We start from the raw sequence: 20,486 nt of genomic DNA on the forward strand, positions 1-20,486 counted from the left end.
CCTTCGTGCTCTGTCTTGGCGTGGAGGTCGAGGGACAGGCCTTCAGGTTGTCTTAAAAATCCTTCACTATAGGACTGTGTATCCTACATGGATTGCATGTTTTGCTAGAACAGCCAGCGGTCCGCTGATTCTTCATGTTAATAATCAGAAATTGAGAGAAGGTTTGTGTGAAGGGGCACACTGCACTTAATTCACAGAGATGATCATGGTATGTTTGGGGTGGTGACCCATGCTCTGTGGATCAGGAAAAGGTGGTGACAATAAGGAAAACCTCCCCTTCCCTTCTAATATTTTATTCTGTGCATTTTGTGAGGAGAGCACAGATCATTGGAAAAGGATGCCTTGGCAATGCTGCACTCTTGTGAAGTTAAAGAATGTGTGCTTTGTTGTTTACATTTATGTCCCACATTTCCTTTAAGAGACTCATGTGTGGTATACAAGGCACTTCTCCAACCCTCACCCAAGTATCCCCACAGCAACCTTGTATGGTAGGTTAGGCTGAGATGCAAGGTCAGCCAGTGAGATTGGTGTCTGAGTGGGGATTTGAACCCAGATCTCCCCAGTCCTGAACTAGAATAATAGAATTGTAGAGTTGGTCATTGAGTCCAACTCCTTGCATTGCACTTAAAAAAAACCCAACAACAATGAAGGAGAGTCCACCACCTTCCGAGGTTGTCCGTTCCAGTGTCGAACAGCTCTTATACCATGAGTTATTCCTGATGTTTAGCCAGAATCTCCTTTCTTGCTACAGTGGAACCTCGGTTTATGAACACCTCGGTTTACGAATTTTCAGTTTACGAACGCCGCGGACCCATCTGGAACGGATTAATTCACTTTCCATTACTTTCAATGGGAAAGTTCGCTTCAGTTTATGAACGCTTCAGTTTAAGTACTCCGAAGACCATCTGGAACAGATTAATCCACTTTCCATTACTTTCAATGGGAAAGTTCGCTTCAGTTTATGAACAGACTTCCGGAACCAATTGTGTTCATAAACCAAGGTACCACTGTATTTGAATCCCTTGGTTCAGGTCCTCCCCTCTTGAAAAGCAGAATACAAGCTTGCTACATCTTCCGTGCGACAGCCCTTCAGAACATTGAAGATGACTATCATCTCCTTTCAGTCTCCTCTTCTCCATGCTGAACATAGGCAAACTCCTTCAAACATTCCTCGTAAGGGTCTCTAGACCCTTGATCATCCTGGACACCCTCCCCTGCACACATTCCAGCTTATCAATAGCCTTCTTAAACTATGGTACCCAAAACTAGACACGGTACTCCCAGAGGGGTATGACCTGGTCCTCTTAACAACTCCGTCACCCTAGCTCATCTTCTGCATTCTTGAGTTGTGTCATGGCTTAGCCCCAAACCACTTTGTCTTCAGTGCTGTATGTATCCTTAACTTTGGTTAATTAATTTTGAAGTATTCATACCATGCTCTTTATCCATATGGGTACCAGGGTGGGATGCAGTCAACAAAACACCAAATGAAATGGCATGCACCTTTGAGCTTTTTTTGCCAAATAGCTAGAAAGGTTACTGCACCAGTTGAATAATTTTTTTCCTTCTCTCTGCTTCTCCACATTGTGGCAGTGGCAGAGAGTTCAGCTGAAGTGTGCAATCTGCTTTCATGGGCCATCATTCTGACATGAAAATTCTTGACTCCCACTTAAGCCTCTGAGAGGTGCTTCGGACTTTATGTGGCAATAAACCCAAGCGAGTCTGGGTGGTAGAAATGTTCTCTTTAAATGAGCAGTGGGCACGTGTTGGGGAGCACGGCCATTCGGCCAACTGGGACTCCCTGGAGACTGTTCCCAGCTGTGCTGGAATGTATGCCTGCTCTTCACTGTTTACAAATGTGCTGCGGAGAACTCTAGCTTAGCTCTGCCAAACCCAGTGGCTATATAAGAAGAGTTGCTTTGGCTTGGTTAGGCAGTTTCTAGCATTGCACCCTCCTAAAAATCACAAAAGCAGGTCCGTCCTTCATGCTTACTCTCTTAAGATAGCCAGATACGAGGCCCAAGCAGAAGAGTTCATTATTTCATAGGCCACCTCTCATTCGCTGGCCTGTAAACTGCAGCAGGATGGTTACCTGGGCAAAGTGGGATCTAATCAATACAAAAACCTGATAACGAAAGCATACTTACTGTGCTATCACAGAAATGAAGGTGGGTCACTTCTGGAACAGAAGCAGACCTTTGTGGACTTGGTTCAAAGTGTGCTGTGCAAATAATTGTTTTGTTTACCTTTAACATACAATCTTTAATGGGGTCATTCCATACAGACCCATTTTTAATTTTCATGTGTAGTTAACGTGATTTTAAAGACAATTTTCCAAAGTCCATTATCCATTTTCCAAAGTCAGTTTTCCATTAACCGGCAATGCTTTTTCAAAATGGCATTTTACACGTGAGTGAAACAGCCAGAAGCATGATGTGCAAGATGACTTAGAAGTGCTCTAATCTTTTTTCTGAAGTTCGTTTAATGACCTCTCCAAGAAGATAGACAAGCAGCTTCAGAGCACATTGCTCTTCCCACAATTGATGTTGTTGTTGTTTAGTCGTTTAGTCGTGTCCGACTCTTCGTGACCCCATGGACCATAGCACGCCAGGCACTCCTGTCTTGCACTGCCTCCCGCAGTTTGGTCAAACTCATGTTCGTAGCTTCGAGAACACTGTCCAACCATCTTGTCCTCTGACGTCCCCTTCTCCTAGTGCCCTCAATCTTTCCCAACATCAGGGTCTTTTCCAAGGATTCTTCTCTTCTCATGAGGTGGCCAAAGTATTGGAGCCTCAGCTTCACGATCTGTCCTTCCAGGGAGCACTCAGGGCTGATTTCCTTCATAATTGATAGGTTTGATCTTCTTGCAGTCCATGGGACTCTCAACAGTCTCCTCCAGCACCATAATTCAAAAGCATCAATTCTTCGGCGATCAGCCTTCTTTATGGTCCAGCTCTCACTTCCATACATCACTACTGGGAAAACCATAGCTTTAACTATACGGACCTTTGTCGGCAAGGTGATGTCTCTGCTTTTTAAGATGCTGTCTAGGTTTGTCATTGCTTTCCTCCCAAGAAGCAGGCGTCTTTTAATTTCGTGACTGCTGTCACCATCTGCAGTGATCAAGGAGCCCAAGAAGGTAAAATCTCTCACTGCCTCCATTTCTTCCCCTTCTATTTGCCAGGAGGTGATGGGACCAGTGGCCATGATCTTGGTTTTTTTGATGTTGAGCTTCAGACCATATTTTGCGCTCTCCTCTTTCACCCTCATTAAAAGGTTCTTTAATTCCTCCTCGCTTTCTGCCATCAAGGTTGTGTCATCTGCATATCTGAGGTTGTTGATATTTCTTCCGGCAATCTTAATTCCGGCTTGGGATTCATCTAGTCCAGCCTTTCGCATGATGAATTCTGCATATAAGTTAAATAAGCAGGGAGACAATATACAACCTTGTCGTACTCCTTTCCCAATTTTGAACCACTCAGTTGTTCCATATCCAGTTCTAACTGTAGCTTCTTGTCCCACATAGAGATTTCTCAGGAGACAGATGAGGTGATCAGGCACTCCCATTTCTTTAAGAACTTGCCATAGTTTGCTGTGGTCGACACAGTCAAAGGCTTTTGCATAGTCAATGAAGCAGAAGTAGACGTTTTTCTGGAACTCTCTAGCTTTCTCCATAATCCAGCGCATGTTTGCTATTTGGTCTCTGGTTCCTCTGCCCTTTCGAAATCCAGCTTGCACTTCTGGGAGTTCTCGGTCCACATACTGCCTAAGCCTGCCTTGTAGAATTTTAAGCATAACCTTGCTAGCGTGTGAAATGAGCGCAATTGTGCGGTGGTTGGAGCATTCTTTGGCACTGCCCTTCTTTGGAATTGGGATGTAGACTGATCTTCTCCAATCCTCTGGCCATTGCTGAGTTTTCCAAACTTGCTGGCATATTGGGTGTAGCACCTTAACAGCATCATCTTTTAAAATTTTAAATAGTTCAGCTGGAATATCATCACTTCCACTGGCCTTGTTATTAGCAGTGCTTTCTAAGGCCCATTTGACTTCACTCTCCAAGATGTCTGGCTCAAGGTCAGCAACCACACTACCTGGGGTGTACGAAACCTCCATGTCTTTCTGGTATAATTCCTCTGTGTATTCTTGCCACCTCTTCTTGATGTCTTCTGCTTCTGTTAGGTCCTTACCACTTTTGTCCTTGATTATGGTAATCTTTGTATGAAATGTTCCTTTCATATCTCCAATTTTCTTGAACAGATCTCTGGTTTTCCCCATTCTATTGTTTTCCTCTATTTCTTTGCATTGCTCATTTAAGAAGACCCTCTTGCCTCTCCTTGCTGTTTTTTGGAAATCTGCATTCAGTTTCCTGTATCTTTCCCTATCTCCCTTGCATTTTGCTTGCCTCCTCTCCTCCGCTATTTGTAAGGCCTCGTTGGACAGCCATTTTGCTTTCTTGCATTTCCTTTTCCTTGGGATGGTTTTCGTTGCTGCCTCCTGTATAATGTTACGAGCCTCCATCCATAGTTCTTCAGGCACTCTGTCCACCAAATCTAAATCCTTAAACCTGTTCCTCACTTCCACTGTGTATTCATAAGGGATTTGATTCAGATTGTATCTTACTGGCCCAGTGGTTTTTCCTACTTTCTTCAGTTTAAGCTGGAATTTTGCTATAAGAAGCTGATGATCTGAGTTACAGTCAGCTCCAGGTCTTGTTTTTGCTGATTGTATAGAGCTTCTCCATCTTTGGCTGCAGAGAATATAGTCAATCTGATTTCGATGCTGCCCATTTGGTGATATCCATGTGTAGAGTCGTCTCTTGTGTTGTTGGAAGAGAGTGTTTGTGATGACCAGCTTGTTCTCTTGACAGAACTCTATTAGCCTTTGCCCTGCTTCATTTTGAACTCCAAGGCCAAACTTGCCAGTTGTTCCTTTTATCTCTTGATTCCCTACTTTAGCATTCCAATCCCCTGTAATGAGAAGAACATCCTTCTTTGGTGTCATTTCTAGAAGGTGTTGTAGGTCTTCATAGAATTGGTCAATTTCACTTTCTTCAGCTCCGGTAGTTGGTGCATAAACTTGGATTACTGTGATGTTAAAAGGTCTGCCTTGGATTCGTATCGAGATCATTCTTCATTTTTGAGATTGCATCCCATTACAGCTTTTGCCACTCTTTTGTTGACTATGAGGGCCACTCCATTTCTACTACAGGATTCTTGCCCACAGTAGTAGATATGATAGTCACCCGAACTGAATTCGCCCATTCCCTTCCATTTTAGTTCACTGATGCCCAGGATGTCGATATTTATCATCATCATCATCACTTTTAATTTGTATACCGCCTTTCTATCATACAATACTCAAGGCGGTTTACAAGCTGAAGAAACAGAATCTAATGAAATACAAAACAACCTTATAACAATCTAATGCAATACAAAAATGTGATAATAAAACATAGCTTTAAAATAAGCAATCAAATAATGTAACAGTCAACAATCATTACAATAGTATAGAATAATATCAGCATATGAAAATTAAACAGAAACCCACTCTTAACATTTACAATAAATAATTTCAAAACAATAATCAATAAAACAACAGCAAGCCACAGTGCATAAAACAATACAATGCAAATTGAAAAATAGAGACTGGAGGGTGAGGCAAGGCAGGTGGAAAGAGGCCTTGCCTGATGGAGTCTCTCCCCTCACAGTTCTTCCTCCAGGCACAGCTTCCTTATGAGGAGTCCCAGGGCTGGAGGGGATGGGGCAAGGCAGGTGGAAAGAGGCCTTGCCTGATGGAGTCTCTCCCCTCACAGTTCTTCCTCCAGGCACAGCTTCCTTATGAGGAGTCCCAGGGTGGAGGGGATGGGGCAAGGCAGGTGGAAAGAGGCCTTGCCTGATGGAGTCTCTCCCCTCACCTCTTGATTTATTCTTGTCATCTCATTTTTGACCACATCCAGCTTACCTCCATTCATGGTTCTTACATTCCAGGTTCCTATGCAATATTTTTCTTTACAGCATCGGACTTTCCTTTCGCTTCCAGGCATATCCGCAACTGAGCGTCCTTTCGGCTTTGGCTCAGCCGCTTCATCAGCTCTGAATCTACTTGTACTTGTCCTCCGCTCTTCCTCAGTAGCATGTTGGACGCCTTCCGACCTGAGGGGCTCATCTTCCAGCGTCATAACTTTTATATGCCTGTTGTCTTTGTCCATGGAGTTTTCTTGGCAGGGATACTGGAGTGGCTTGCCAGTTCCTTCTCCAGGTGGATCACGTTTAGTCAAAACTCTCCACTATGACCTGTCCATCTTGGGTGTCCCTGCATGGCATAGCTCATAGCTTCTCTGAGTTATTCAAGCCCCTTCGCCACGACAAGGCATTGATCCATGAAGGGGTCCCACAATTGATACACAGCTATATCTTCCCATCCCACCCTCTTCCATAGCAGCTGTGTTAGGATATCTCTGAAGTTCTTCCCGTTTTGTTTTTCTAGAAAGTGGTTCCCTCTCTGGTGTACAGACCCCCTCCCTCATGTGAGTTTCAGTGAATGCTAATCTGACACCATTCACAAGACCAGCCAGCCCAAAAAATTGTTGGGGTGCTCAGTGTGGCCTGCCCCTCCTGACAGTCACTTCTATCCAGTGATCCCAAACTTTTTTGGACCACTGCCCCCTGAGTTCCGTGAATTCATCCCCAGCGCCCACTATCCTACCTTGTAAAAAACATTACTCAGAATAGAAAATCTTTAATAAAAACAATTTTTATAAAACAGCAGTTTGCACAACCCACTAAGGAAGATAACCCAACAGAATTCAAAGAAGTAGCAATGATTCGCACATTTGTTCAAAATCCATTTAAGACTAATTAATTTGACAAAACGGATGGGCTTGATCGAGTGACAGCAGCTTTTCAGAGTCTGATAGCCATTTACACCTCCTGGGTCTCCCTGCTGCCCTCTTTGCACCCCCTACTGCTCCCTTGCCTCTTTGCGCCCCTCTAGGCACTCCCACTGCTTCACCCCCTTTGGGAACTGCTGCTCATATCCATCACTACCACCTCTTGTAGAAAGGCTTTTCTCACTGGCGGGTGCAACTGGCGGACAGAGGAGAAAAAGCAAATAGAAGTGTGAATAGAAGGGTTGAAAAGCTTCAAGGCGATTCCTGTGGTTTGCCTCCATTAACACACTTCATGCGCCTGACCTTTGCCTGAGTGGCCCTTGCCTTTTCTCTTCACTTCTCCCTGAACTGTAGCTCCTCTTTTGCTTGAGCTGGTGGCAACGCAGGGCATTTTGGTGCGATTTCTCTGCAATGCCCTAGTAAGGAAAATGTTTTTGCTTTTTAATTATGAGTCGTGGAAGCGGGTGGCGGGGGAGAGGAGGAGGGAGTGGGAAGAGGAATTTAGTTCCCCTTCAGGAGTCCCTTATCGTTTCTATCTGCAGCTCTGCTGGGGATCTGGATTCTTCTGCGCACTCGGTTCGCTGGGACCAAATCGACACCAACCGGCCCCCACCAGAATCGAGCTGCAGGGCTGATTCCTTGAATGCTGGCAGCTGCGTTCCAAGGATTTATACCCTGCGGGTTGCATTCCTCAGTCTAGACACGCAGGCTGTGGGCTGGTTGTGGAGAAGGAGTTAAGACGAGCCCTTCTGGATCAGGCCGAAGGTTCTCTCCCACCTGGCATCTTGCTTCTGGGCAGCCCAAAAGCACGGCAAGTAAGAAGGCAGAGACTCTCTGGTTCCTTTTATCCATTGCAGGATAGGAAAGGGATCTTGGAGGCCACCCACCAGTCCAATGCAGGCTGGTAGTAGTACGGTAGTAGTAGTAGTAGTAGTAGTAGTAGTTAATAATAATAATAATAATAAATATATTTACACCCTGCCTGCTGTCCAGCTGGGTTTCCCCAGCCACTCTGGGCGGCTCCCAACAGAATATTAAAAACTTGATAAAGCATCAAACATTAAAAACTTCCCTAAACAAGGCTGCCTTCAGATGCCTTCTAAAAGTCAGATAGTTGTTTATTTCCTTGACATCTGATGGGAGGGCGTTCCACAGGGAATGCCCTCTGCCTGGTTCCCTATAACCTCACTTCTTGCAGGGCGGGAACCGCCAGAAGGCCCTCAGAACTGGACCTCAGTGTCCAGGCTGAACGATGGAGGTGGAGATGGTGTTAAAGGTAAAGGGACCCCTGACCATTAGGTCCAGTCGTGACCGACTCTGGGGTTGTGGCACTCATCTCGCGTTATTGGCCGAAGGAGCCAGTGTACAGCTTCCAGGTCATGTGGCCAGCATGACAAAGCCGCTTCTGGCGAACCAGAGCAGCACATGGAAATGCCGTTTACCTTCCCACTGTAGCAGTACTATTTCTCTACTTGCACTTTGATGTGTTTTTGAACTGCTAGGTTGGCAGGACCTGGGACCGAGCAACGGGAGCTCACCCCGTCGTGGGGATTCAAACCGCTGACCTTCTGATCGGCAAGCCCTAGGCTCTGTGGTTTAATCCACATTGCCACCCGCTGTCCCTGGAGATGTTGTTAGGGCCTGTTAATAGTCATCTCCACTTCCTCAGATTTGTCTCTTCCCCTGTTAACATGTTTTGTGGTGCAACATGTTTTGATAATGGACTCCGTAAATTAAGAGTTCTCCATAATCATCAGAAGCACCTTGGTGGCTCAGTCCTCAAAGCCGATCATGTGAGCGAGATCACTGGCATGTACACGGAGCGAGTGGATGAATGTCAAATCTAAATGAACTGTTCTACAAATTCTGGTTCAAGCCCTTGCCCAGCCAGAGAGTTCTGGTGGCTTGGACCAAGAAACCCTCACTCCTTCTCTCTCTCTCTCTCTCTGGTGTTGTAGGTGAAATACGAACACAGTTGAACTGAGGACACATGGATCTGATTAATCTTGAAGGCTTTGAATGAGACAGGAAAGAAATATTTCTCCAAATGCTGCGGACTGTAGTTAGGCCTATATAGAGACCAGAAAGGGGCTTGAGTCCAGGGGGACTTCCCCCTTTTACAATCTTCTCTTGTTCTTCTGGATTTCAGCAGCAGCATGTTCTGCAAAGGCCTTTTAGCAGGGACTGATTGTCTTCTTGATAGTTGCCCTGGTGCCAAATTGCAGAGGCAGTTAGGCCAGGAGGAGGGCAGCCCACCCCCCTCTGGGCATTTTTAAAGGGTGTAAAATGAGATGTAGGGACGTGGGTGGCGCTGTGGTCTAAACCACTGAGCCTAGGGCTTGCCGATTGGAAGGTCGGTGGTTCGAATTCCCACGACAGGGTGAGCTCCCGTTGCTCGGCCCCTGCTCCTGCCAACCTAGCAGTTCGAAAGCACGTCAAAGTGCAAGTAGATAAATAGGTAGCGCCACAGCGGGAAGGTAAACGGCGTTTCTGTGTGTTGCTCTGGTTCGCCAGAAGTGGCTTAGTCATGCTGGCCACATGACCCGGAAAAACTGTCTGCGGACAAACATCGGCTCCCTCGACCAGTATAAAGTGAAATGAGCGCCGCAACCCAAGAGTCATTCGCGACTGGACTTAACTGTCAGGAGTCCTTTACCTTTGTCTTTAAAAAGGTATGTGGGTCTTGTCCCTAGTATTTCATTTTTTTAAAAAAATAATTTTTATTAATTTTACAAACAAAAGGCAATAATCTTTGGTTTTACACCATAAAATACAGCAAGACATACATTTCATATACTTTCGCCCTCTTCCACCCCCCCAGGCTCCCTCCTGCCACGAGGGGTTCCCATGAAGGCTGGACGGTTGAAGGCATTTCATTTTATAGCCGGGCTTATCTCCTCCCCCCTTCCCCCCCAGAGCCCACCCCTGTTGTCCCTAGTATTTCATTTCATCTGTTTATTTCATAAAATTTATACACTGCTTGATTATATATATAAAAAAAACAACCCTCGGAGTGGTTTGCGAAGAAGAAGAAGAGTTTGGATTTGATATCCTGCTTTATCACTACCTCAAGGAGTCTCAAAGCGGCTAACAATCTCCTTTCCCCTCCTCCCCCACAACAAACACTCTGTGAGGTGAGTGGGGCTAAGAGACTTCAGAGAAGTGTGACTAGCCCAAGGTCACCCAGCAGCTGCATATGGAGGAGCGGGGAAGCGAACCCGGTTCCCCAGATTATGAATCTATAGCTCTTAACCACTACACCACACTGGCTGTGGTGTACTAACAATAAAATTGTTAGTAAAAACAGCTCTTTAATGCAGTCAAAAGATAAAATCAGCCATAAACTAAAAATAAATTTAAACATACTCTACATTTCTGGGTAGGCTTGTCTAAACAAGAATATTTTCAGGGTACAGAGAAGGCGTCTACCCAATGTCAAGGGACAGACCCTTGCAGAGTGTTGCTGCCACCTTAAAAGAACACTTTCTTACACATGCATAAGGGGTATTGTGTGGCACCTGTAACAATGCCAGTTATGCAGATAAAAGCACTGGTCAGGCCATCTCGCAGGTAAATTCTCCCAAAGGGAGAAGGTTTGAGGCTGCTGGAAGTACCTCATTGCAGTGGTGATTTGCTGAGAGGGTCATGGCATTTCTACGCCCCTGCCTACGGGAATGAGCCTGATCATGTGGAGTGTCTTCATATCAGCCCTGAACTTTCTGAGATGGCACTGAATTAGTGCCTCTCCATGTGGTCGGGCAAGCAAGCAAACAAGCATTTATTTATCTCCTAGGTTTCTTTCCTGCCCTTCACCACAACATTCCAACAATAAAATACGCAACTACCGGTATAGAAGAAATGGTTGCAGTCACAAAACAAGAAAGCCTAAAGACGGTTAAGATCAGCTCCACATTTAAAAACAATGCAAACACTTAAAAGCAACTCCATATATAAACAGTTTTCAGTGGTCCCAGTAGCAATCCAGGAGTGAGACAAATTCCTCCAGGCGTTGAAGCCCCTGTGAATTTTTCTCCAGCAGAAGCATTTCCAGCAGCTTCCTATCTGGGGGCTGCAGCAGGAGGCGTGGTTAAAAATAAATAGTTGAGCACGCTCCCAGAGTTGATGGGGAAAGGGCTGATCCTGAATGAATGAATGAATGGATTCAGATCCTCCCTCAGTAGGTGGGATTTGCAGTCCAATTATCTCTGGAGGGCAACAAGCCCTGCCGCAGCAGATGCCATTGGGGCTACCAGGCAACCTCTTCCTTTGCTGGCGTCAGAGCCTTGTGTTTTTGCCCAGTGGCTTTGCATCACACCTCCATGGCCTGGGCCAATTTTCCCAAGAAGTCAGGAAGCTCAGTCCGTGTGAAATGTAGACAGAGATCAGTTGTCTTGCTTGTTCTGAAAATGGCCACGTTGCTTTGATTTGCTTTCCACGTCTCACTCTGGGAAATATCAGAGGGCATGCAGAGCTCCCTGAGTTTTATCGGTGCCGAAAGGCTCCCCGTGAAAACAAAGAGTCTTTTGTTCTTTTAACCGCTTGAAACTTGTCTGTGGATCAAAACAATTGTTCTCACTTGGCACACTTGTCTGGCTAAGCTGATTTTTAAAAAGAAATAAACAAAAAGCTTTAACACCTTGAAGGGATATGTAGAGATGATCTTTCCAGATAAAATACAGTCTTTGATCGCGCTGTAGTGCACATATTTGTTTGTAATAGAATGATGCAATGGAAAATCTACACCTAGATCCATAATTGTCTAACGTTGGACCATCATAATGTCACTTTTTAATCTGTGTTTTTCAGAAACGGTGGAATACATTTTTGCTTTTACAAAATTTTCCAGCTGTACAAAAAGGTCTCTGCCTTAGATGTGCTATTTGTAAACCTGCGACCAGTGGTTTTTTGCTGTTTTTAAGGATATGACTGTAAATCGCATTGGGACATAGAATCAAAGAATTGTAGAGCTGAAAGAAATCTAAAGGGTCATGTAGTCTAACCCCCTGCAATGCTGGAATATGTGTGGAAGGCAACTACTAATTAATTACTGTAACTGTAATACAGTCATACCTCTAGTTGCATTTGCTTCATGTTGTGGATTTTCAGGTTGCAAATGCGGCAAACCTGGAAGTGTACATTTCTGGGTTTTGCTGCGTGTGCACGCGCACAGAAGTGTTCTGCGCACTTGGCACATGTGCAGAAGCACTCTATTGCACTCCACACTTACGCCACTCTAGTTGCGGACTTCTCGGGGTGTGAATGGCGCCCTGGAACGGTTCGTGTCCGCAACTAGAGGTAACACTGTACGCCCTGTTCTCCTGTGGAAAACTAAGGCAGCATGCCGCCCAGGGCTGACCAGAGTTGTGGGCTCCCTCTGGACTTCCAAAGCTTCTGCCACAATAAATCTGTCTAAGATGCCCTCTATCAAATAATATTTATACCCTGCCCATCTGGGCGGCTTGCAGCGTATCTAAAAGCATAATAAAATTTCAAACATTAAAAATCTCCCAATACAGGGCTGCCTTCAGATGTCTTCTAAAAGTTGTGTAGTTCTTGATCTCCTTGATATCCATAGGGAGGGAGCCACTACCGAGAAGGCCCTCTGCCTGGTTCCCTGTAACCTCACTTCTCACAGTGAGAGAACTAGCAGAAGACCCTCGGAGGACCAGATGAGCCTGTTCCCTTACCTGTTGGCATTCTACTTTGGGGCTTTATTTTATTATAAAAAATAATCACACACCCTTAACTGAGCTGAAAATCGGAAGGAAGACAACGACAACAACAGAGAAGTAAAAAGCTGGCATTCCGTGTTCAAAGTTTAATTTATGTTTTGTTTGAAAATGAGAGTAAGCATTGTGGAAATGTTGGACTTCTGCAGCTGAAGTGCCGCTTCCAACTGGCAACGTTTAAAGGCAGCATTTTGCTCCGGATGATTTTATATGACTCGCCAGAGAGATAAAAAAATGGGGGGGAGGGGGGAAGCAAAGCGATTCCTTGACTATAAATGTGACAGGGTCCGCTGAACAGACAGGTGAAGAGATGAAAGTGTGTGCTTGTTAGCTGTGCTCTTGACAGAACTGAAGGCCTGATGTGTGGGGCAGAGGCCCATGGAGGTTTTGCACAATGATGCTTCAAAATCGAACATAATTTGGGCTTGGACTGAGGAACCCTTTACACTTCAGTGGGGACGGGGGACGCCTCTTGAATACCTCCCTCCATAGAGCTTTTAACGGACGTGATCGCCTCCTCTTTCTCCCTTCCCCCCCAAAGCAAAGACCCACCTGGCCCAGCAGCATCCCGCTCTTCTTCCCAGTGGGAAATCCTTTTGTTCTTGCGCTGCTTCCTTTCTGCCTCCTTGGACAGACCCCAGTGTACTTCTGAAGCGCTGCAGCCAAAGAGAACACGCACTTTGTATTAGGGTGCCTTTGAAACCTAGACATGTAGAAAATGTACAAATGAAGCCATGATAAACCAGACAAGCGAGTCGAGGGGAAGCGTGTTAAATGGTCTAAAACCTAACCCTCTAAAAAAAGAGTAAAATTTCACCACCACCCCTCCTCTCCCTTCACTTCTTTTTGACCTTATACTGTATTCAACACAGATGTCTCATAACAAATGCAACGGATCTGTATAAAAAAACTTTACAATTCTACTAGGGCCCCGTTAACCATTGGGAGGAGGAATTTGTCAAATTTGTAGATCATTCCTGAGCATATTTAAGGGAACTTATTATTTCCCTGTATGTATTAGTGTGGTGCCATTTTTTCCTTAACTTTTTACAACACTTGAGGAAAGAAATGGCATTAGGGGATTATCAAAGTGATGGGGGATAAATAAAGCACATCGGGAAACTGTGAAACTCCCACCAACCAGGGTGGCTTGAAAAAAGGACTAAGCAGATTCATGGCTACGTTTTGCCTCCGCTGTCGGAGGCCAGATTCCTTGTGAATTCTGGTTGCTGGGAATCACAGATGAGTGGGGCATTAAGTAATCACTTTTAGGCTTGCAAGAGCCAAGGGGGAGGAGAAGGGCATGTGAGTCCTGGAGATGCACAAAGTCTTTATAAACTAATCAGTGTTCTTGTAAACTGTTCGGAGATCAGATGACAGAGAAATGCCAGGGTGTGCTGAAATCTGATTAAAGGCATATTTTCCTGCGTTCCAGAGTTGGTTTTTCTTTTAAAATGTACATGCACTCTGCGTGTACATCTGATGTTAATTCTTTTATGGCCTTCTATGATAGCGAATGTTTTTCTTTTTGTGTAGTGCCTGTAATCGGCAAAGATTCCCCAAATGCTTTGACAGTTGTATAATCGTGTTGTGGTGCTGTTGTGGGCAGCTAGCCCTGTACGCGAGGGGAAAGATATCTTAGTTTGGAAAGCTCTAAGCTCTCCACCACAGAGAATCCTAAGTCGCTAAGAGGGCGGTGAGCCATTGAGCATGGCGTTAAAGTCCAGCTGCCTCTGCCACCTTTGGGTGTAGATGTCTTAATCCAGGAGGGTGCTTTTGTGTGCAGATAATAATAATAATAATAATAATAATAATTATTATTATTATTATTATTATTATTATTATTATTATTATTATTATTTATACCCCGCCCATCTGGCTGGGTTTCCCCAGCCACTCTGGGTGGCTTCCAACAGAAAAATGAAATAAAACAATTAAACATTAAAAGCCTCCCTAAACAGGGCTGCCTTCAGATGTCTTCTAAAAATCTGGTAGCTGTTTTTCTCTTTGACATCTGATGGGAGGGCGTTCCACAGGACAGGCGCCACCACCGAGAAGGCCCTCTGCCTGGTTCCCTGCAACTTGGCTTCTCGCAACGAGGGAACCGTCAGAAGGCCCTTGGTACTGGACCTCAGTGTCTGGGCAGAACGATGGGGGTGGAGACGCTCCTTCAGGTATACTGGACCGATGCCATTTAAGGCTTTAAAGGTCAGCACCAACACTTTGAACTGTGCTCAGAAATGTACTGGGAGCCAATGTAGATCTTTCAAGACCGGTGTTATGTGGTCTCGGTGGCCGCTCCCAGTAACCAGTCTAGCTGCCGCATTCTGGATTAGTTGTAGTTTCTGGGTACAACTGGGTAGAGCGCATTGCAGTAGTCCAAGCGAGAGATAACCAGAGCATGCACCACTCTGGCGAGATAGTCTGTAGGCAGGTAGGGTCTCAGCCTGCGTACCAGATGGAGCTGATAGACAGCTGCCCTGGACACAGAATTGTCCTACGCCTCCATGGACAGCTGTGAGTCCAGAATGACTCCCAGGCACAGTTACCCCATTCAGGACCAGGGAGTCCTCCACACCTGCCCGCCTCCTGTCCCCCACAAACAGTACTTCTGTCTTGTCAGGATTCAACCTCAATCTGTTAGCTGCCATCCATCCATCGCTAAAGATGTGTTTCATACTTTCAGTTCCTTGCACAAAGGATCCTGGTCACTGCAGGTGGGGCTACCTTAGCACCGTGAATCTTTTGATTGCCATTTGGGATGAAATCCTAGTTGGTGTGCTCGTTTTTATGTGCAGTTCAGCACAGGGGGACCCGGTCACGGCCAAGTGGAAAGAGCAGGTCAGAGAGTAAATGAATTGAGCTGGGGAAAGTAGCTCCGATGAAGTGAGGCAGGTGGGACTTACTGCTGCTGGCAACCCAGGCAGCTTCTGGGAGCGGTAAAATCCTGGAGCTTCACCCATCCCTCATTTGTGATAATACAGCACAACTAATGCCCATCTCATGTGCCTCTTAGCTTGGGGATGCAGCAGGCCTGGACTCTGCCTGTCTTTGCATGCAAGCGGAACCTGTTTTGTGCATGCAGTCTCTTTGGCGATCCCTCGTAGCCGAGGAAGATGGTCTTCCATAAACACAGTTTTAACAGAGAGTCTGTAAGGGACTGTGGAGGCCAATTCTGGGGGTATACGGTAGGTTTCCGGGCAGGAGTGGATCACAGTGTGGGTTTTCCAAGCGTGCCTTCCTCTCAGCACATTTCTCCCTTTTGTTCTGAGTTTGAACTCCGAACTCGAACTGCATGTAGTGAGGTTATAGGCTTACAGTCCAAGTATCCTTGCAGGCAGCCTGCAGCTTGCAAAGAAGCTCTTAATTCAAACTTTCTGACAGTAAGAGCTATTCAGCAGTGGAGGTGGTGGACTTTCTTTCCTTGGAGGGTTTTAAGCAGAGGATAGATGGCCGTCTGCTGTGGATGCTTTCGTTGAGATCCCTCAATGCAGGTGGTTGGACTAGATGGCCCTTGGGGGTCCCTTTCAACTCTATGAGTCTATGAAATGACAAGAAAAGAGATTCCAACTGAAACATTGGGAGGAACTTTCTGAGGGTAAGAGCTGTTTGACAGTGGAACAGACTCTCATCGGAAGGAAGATTGTGAGCTCTCCTTCATTTGAGGCAGGCATCCCCAAACTTCGGCCCTCCAGATGTTTTGGACTACAATTCCCATCTTCCCTGACCACTGCTCCTGTTAGCTAGGGATCATGGGAGTTGTAGGCCAAAACATCTGGAGGGCCGCAGTTTGGGGATGCCTAATTTGAGGTTTTAAAACAGAGATTGGGGGCCCATTTGCCAGGGCTTCTTTTGCTGAGATCCCTGCCTTGCAGAGAGTTGGACCAGAGGACCCTTGGGGTCCCTTCCAACTCTACAGTTCTATGATTCTTTTTGTTGTTGTTAAATCATTTTTATTCATTTTCAATTACAAAAGTGCAATATAAGCCATATTATATCAATACCAAATTACAATGCCAATTCAAATACAAATCAATCACATAGCCAATTATAAAATTTAAGTGGCCCTGGCGTGCTCTGGTCCATGGGGTCATTATTATTATTATTATCATGAAGAGTCGGACACGACTAAACAACAACAACAACAACAGTTCTATGATTCTTATTGGGGTGGGTCTGGAAAGGTAGACTTTTTCGCAGAGCAGATCATCACTGCCACGGTATAGCTGCCTGGCTGATCTGCTTGCTTTCTTGGGGGCCTGGGTCTCTCTCCTCCTCCTGCCCCTTAGCATGGCAACCTCTTCTCATAACACGGGCTGTGGCAAGACCAAGGCCTGTTCCTTTGCACCTGCACGGTCTTGTCATGCCCTCCTTGGATTTTGCCCTCCTTCCTTTGCTTTCATTCTAAGCTAAAGATCAGAGCCACACAGGATATTTTTAGTTCCATTACTCTATTTATAGGCTGCCTTTCATCCAGGGCCACACCCAAGGTAGTTTGCAATGAAAACAAAAGCCTGGTGCTTGCTTTGTGTGGGCAGACACGCCTCCTGGCCGTCCTCATTCAAAATGTCCCTCTTCCCATTCCTCAAAGTTCAAGGTGATCACCTCATGGCTTCTTCATAATTCAGCTGTCTTCCAGCTCAGGGTTTGGAGGTTGTCATATCACACTTATTTTACAGATGTGTATGGAAATTTTATTAGTCTTCAGACCCTTGCCCCAAGGCACCCTGAGTGGTGAATTCTGGCAGGAGTTTCACCCAGAGAGTTTATTAGTGGCTGACAGCAAAAGTGTGTATTGTTCAAATAGCATCCAGTTGGTTCCCGCGGTTCGTCTTTGCCTCTCTTCACTTTAAAGGCGCAGGCTATGTGCCGTATGCTAAGACCATCAGAAGAGACTGCAAAATGCGGTGCACCTCAAAAGGTGCTGGCAAAGTATAAAACTGGCTGCACTCGGTGCATATTGATTCCAACTTCTGCCAACCTAGCAGTTCGAAAGCATACCAGTTCAAGTAGAAAGTTTCTGCTGTGGTGGAAAGGTAGACAGCATTTCCGTGCGCTCTGGCTTCTGTCACAGTGTCCTGTTGCGCCAGAAGCAGTTTAGTCATGCTGACCACGTGACCCGGAAAGCTGTCTGTGGACAAACGCTGGCTCCCTCGGCCTGAAAGCGAGATGAGCGGCCGCAACCCCATAGTCTCCTTTGACTGGACTTAACCATCCAGGGGTCCTTTTCATTTACCTTACCTATATTGATTGCTGCAACACTCTCTTCCTTATGATGCCTTATGAGGAACGGCTTAGGGAGCTGGGTATGTTTAGCCTGGAGAAGAGAAGGTTAAGGGGTGATATGATAGCCATGTTCAAATATATAAAAGGATATCATATAGAGGAGGGAGAAAGGTTGTTTTCTGCTGCTCCAGAGAAGCGGACCCGGAGCAATGGATTCAAGCTACAAGAAAGAAGATTCCACCTAAACATTAGGGAAAACTTTCTGACAGTAAGAGCTGTTCGACAGTGGAATTTGCTACCAAGGAGTGTGGTGGAGTCTCCTTCTGTTGCATATAAGTCCAGGCAATGGGGTTGTGGCAATCTCTTTATTCACAGCAGACAAAGACAAAGACCAACTACCAGCCTATTGCTATATATATGTAGCCAACTGGGCCAGCCTACAAACTTCAGGTGAAACTAATTAAACTAACTAAAACAGTCACTCCTAGCCTTAACTCCTTCCTGGCTACTCTGCTCCTGTGTTGTGCCTGCTATTCAATACACAACACCTTCTTTGGAGTCTTTAAGCAGAGGCTTGACAGCCATATGTCAATAATGCTTTGATGGTGTTTCCTGCTTGGCAGGGGGTTGGACTGGATGGCCTTGTGGTCTCTTCCAACTCTATGATTCTATTCTTCTTCTTCAGAAATAATTACTTTATTCTATGATTCCCAGGCTGTCCCATTCAAGCAGCTGACTTAGTAAGGGCTGGAAGTTGTGGGGCTTGAGGAGCTGACCCCCTGGCAAGTTAAGGGGGCCACAAGCCCTCTTTGATGGACTTCACTGCCTCATGACTACACTGCAAGAGAGGGACTACACAGAAAGTGGTGACATTTCTCCTGAGGAAATTTACATCTGAAGAAAGGTTGCAGCGTTCAGGACTTATTGGTTTAGAGGAAAGATGAGTAAAGAGGTGGAATAATAAAACTTTATAAAATTATGCATTGCATGGCAGAAGCAGGTAGAGAAAAGTTTTAGTTCTCTCTCTCCTATAACACTAGAACTTGTGGACGTCCTATGAAGCTGAATGTTGGAAGATTCAGGACAAATAAAAGGAAGTCCTTCATGCAGCACATAGATAGACTATGGAACTCACTCCCACAGGAGGCAGTGATAGCTACCAACTTGGGTGGCTTTAAAAAAGGATTACATGAATGCATGGAGGAGGAGAGGGCTATCAAACACTACTAGCCATGACACCCACGCTCTGCCTCCAGAGTTGGAGGTAGCAATGCCTCTGTATCCTGGTTGCCAGAAACCACAGGAGGGGAGATCCTGCTTGGATCCTGATTGCGGATTTCCCTTTGGGGCAGCTGGTCAGCCTTTGTGAGAACAGGATACTGGACTAGATGGGCCATTGGCCTGATCCAGCAGGCCCTTCATATGTTCTTATTGTGCTGCTTGGCAAGAAGGGTTTGTACCGTTGAGAAATACTTGGTGATCAACCCATTGGGCACAATCATGACTGTTCACAGGGTTTTTTTGGCCTCTATTTTGTTCAGATCTACCAGGCCCAACGTATAACCCACCAAGTCCAACAAGGCACCTCACCATCCATGAACTGTGACCTGAGCCCTCCTATTTTGCAGCCCCCAGACAAACAGTGACAGCGCCAGGTCTGCGAAGCTGCAGGGGGTTCCACCAGCTAGCTGCATTTCTCTTGGTGGGTTGCAAGTTGCACAGTCTGGTTTTCTGGGTTGCCTCTGAGACCTGTAGAAGGGACAGGGCAAGCACCCGGAAGACATGCAGAGGAGGGGGAATAGGAGAGGGCTGTCTGATGCCCTCAGCTGGGGAGACCTCAGATGTTATATTTTTATATGCTTGCAGAGAGAGAGAGAGAGAGAGAGAGAGAGAGAAAGAGAAAGAGAGAGAGAGTATGCCATCAAATGCCAACAGTGCCCTTCAGCTCTCTATATTGGACAAACAGGCCAAACCCTACGCCAAAGGATAAATGGACATAAATCTGACATCAGGAACCAGAAGACAGAAAAACCAGTAGGAGAACACTTCAATCTCCCAGGACATTCTATACAAGATCTCAAAGTAGCTGTCTTACTACAAAAGAATTTCAGAAATAGACTGGAAAGAGAAGTTGCTGAATTGCAACTTATCGCCAAGCTCAAAACCATGGAGGGACCTGGTTTGAACAGAGATATCGGGTTCTTATCTCATTATACATGATAAGCGATCTTCAGCCATCTCAACCCTTGCTTTTTCATGCAAAACCATTTGCAGTCGTTTGCGGTCATCAACAGCTATCAGTCAGTCAATCACCCATTTCCACCACCCTTCTGAGCGATCCCCCCTCCCCATCCCCACCCCTCCCCACCCCTTCTCTACATAAGTGCCTGGAAACTTCCATTTCACTGTATCTGAAGAAGTGTGCATGCACACGAAAGCTCATACCAAAATAAAAACTTAGTTGGTCTTTAAGGTGCTACTGAAGGAATTTTTTTATTTTACTTCGATCCAGACCAACACGGCTACCTACCTGTAAAGAGAGAGAGACTGACTTTCTGCCTCTGCTAAAGCAGAGCTGGAGAGACTGCATAGTTTTTGTGTTGGGCTATGAATAGATCTATATAAATCTTCCCATAAATGCA

The 20,486-nt window shown here is 45.7% G+C and overlaps 1 protein-coding gene across 9 annotated transcripts in view; it reads left to right on the forward strand.

Moving 5' to 3' along the window:
* Positions 1-20,486, forward strand: part of STIM1 (stromal interaction molecule 1) — a 108,543-nt gene that overhangs the window by 13,784 nt on the left and 74,273 nt on the right. Inside the window, exon 1 of one of the 9 annotated variants that reach the window (XM_088668914.1) lies at positions 7,468-7,704. The exons of the other annotated variants lie outside the window; for them this stretch is intronic. The gene's annotated coding sequence lies outside the window, so the exon portion shown is untranslated. Of the gene's footprint in view, positions 1-7,467; positions 7,705-20,486 lie in introns of those variants that run through there. 9 annotated transcript variants of the gene reach the window in all.

Source organism: Zootoca vivipara, chromosome 4, assembly GCF_965207765.1.
Source record: "Zootoca vivipara chromosome 4, rZooViv2.hap1.1, whole genome shotgun sequence".
NCBI lineage: Eukaryota > Metazoa > Chordata > Lepidosauria > Squamata > Lacertidae > Zootoca > Zootoca vivipara.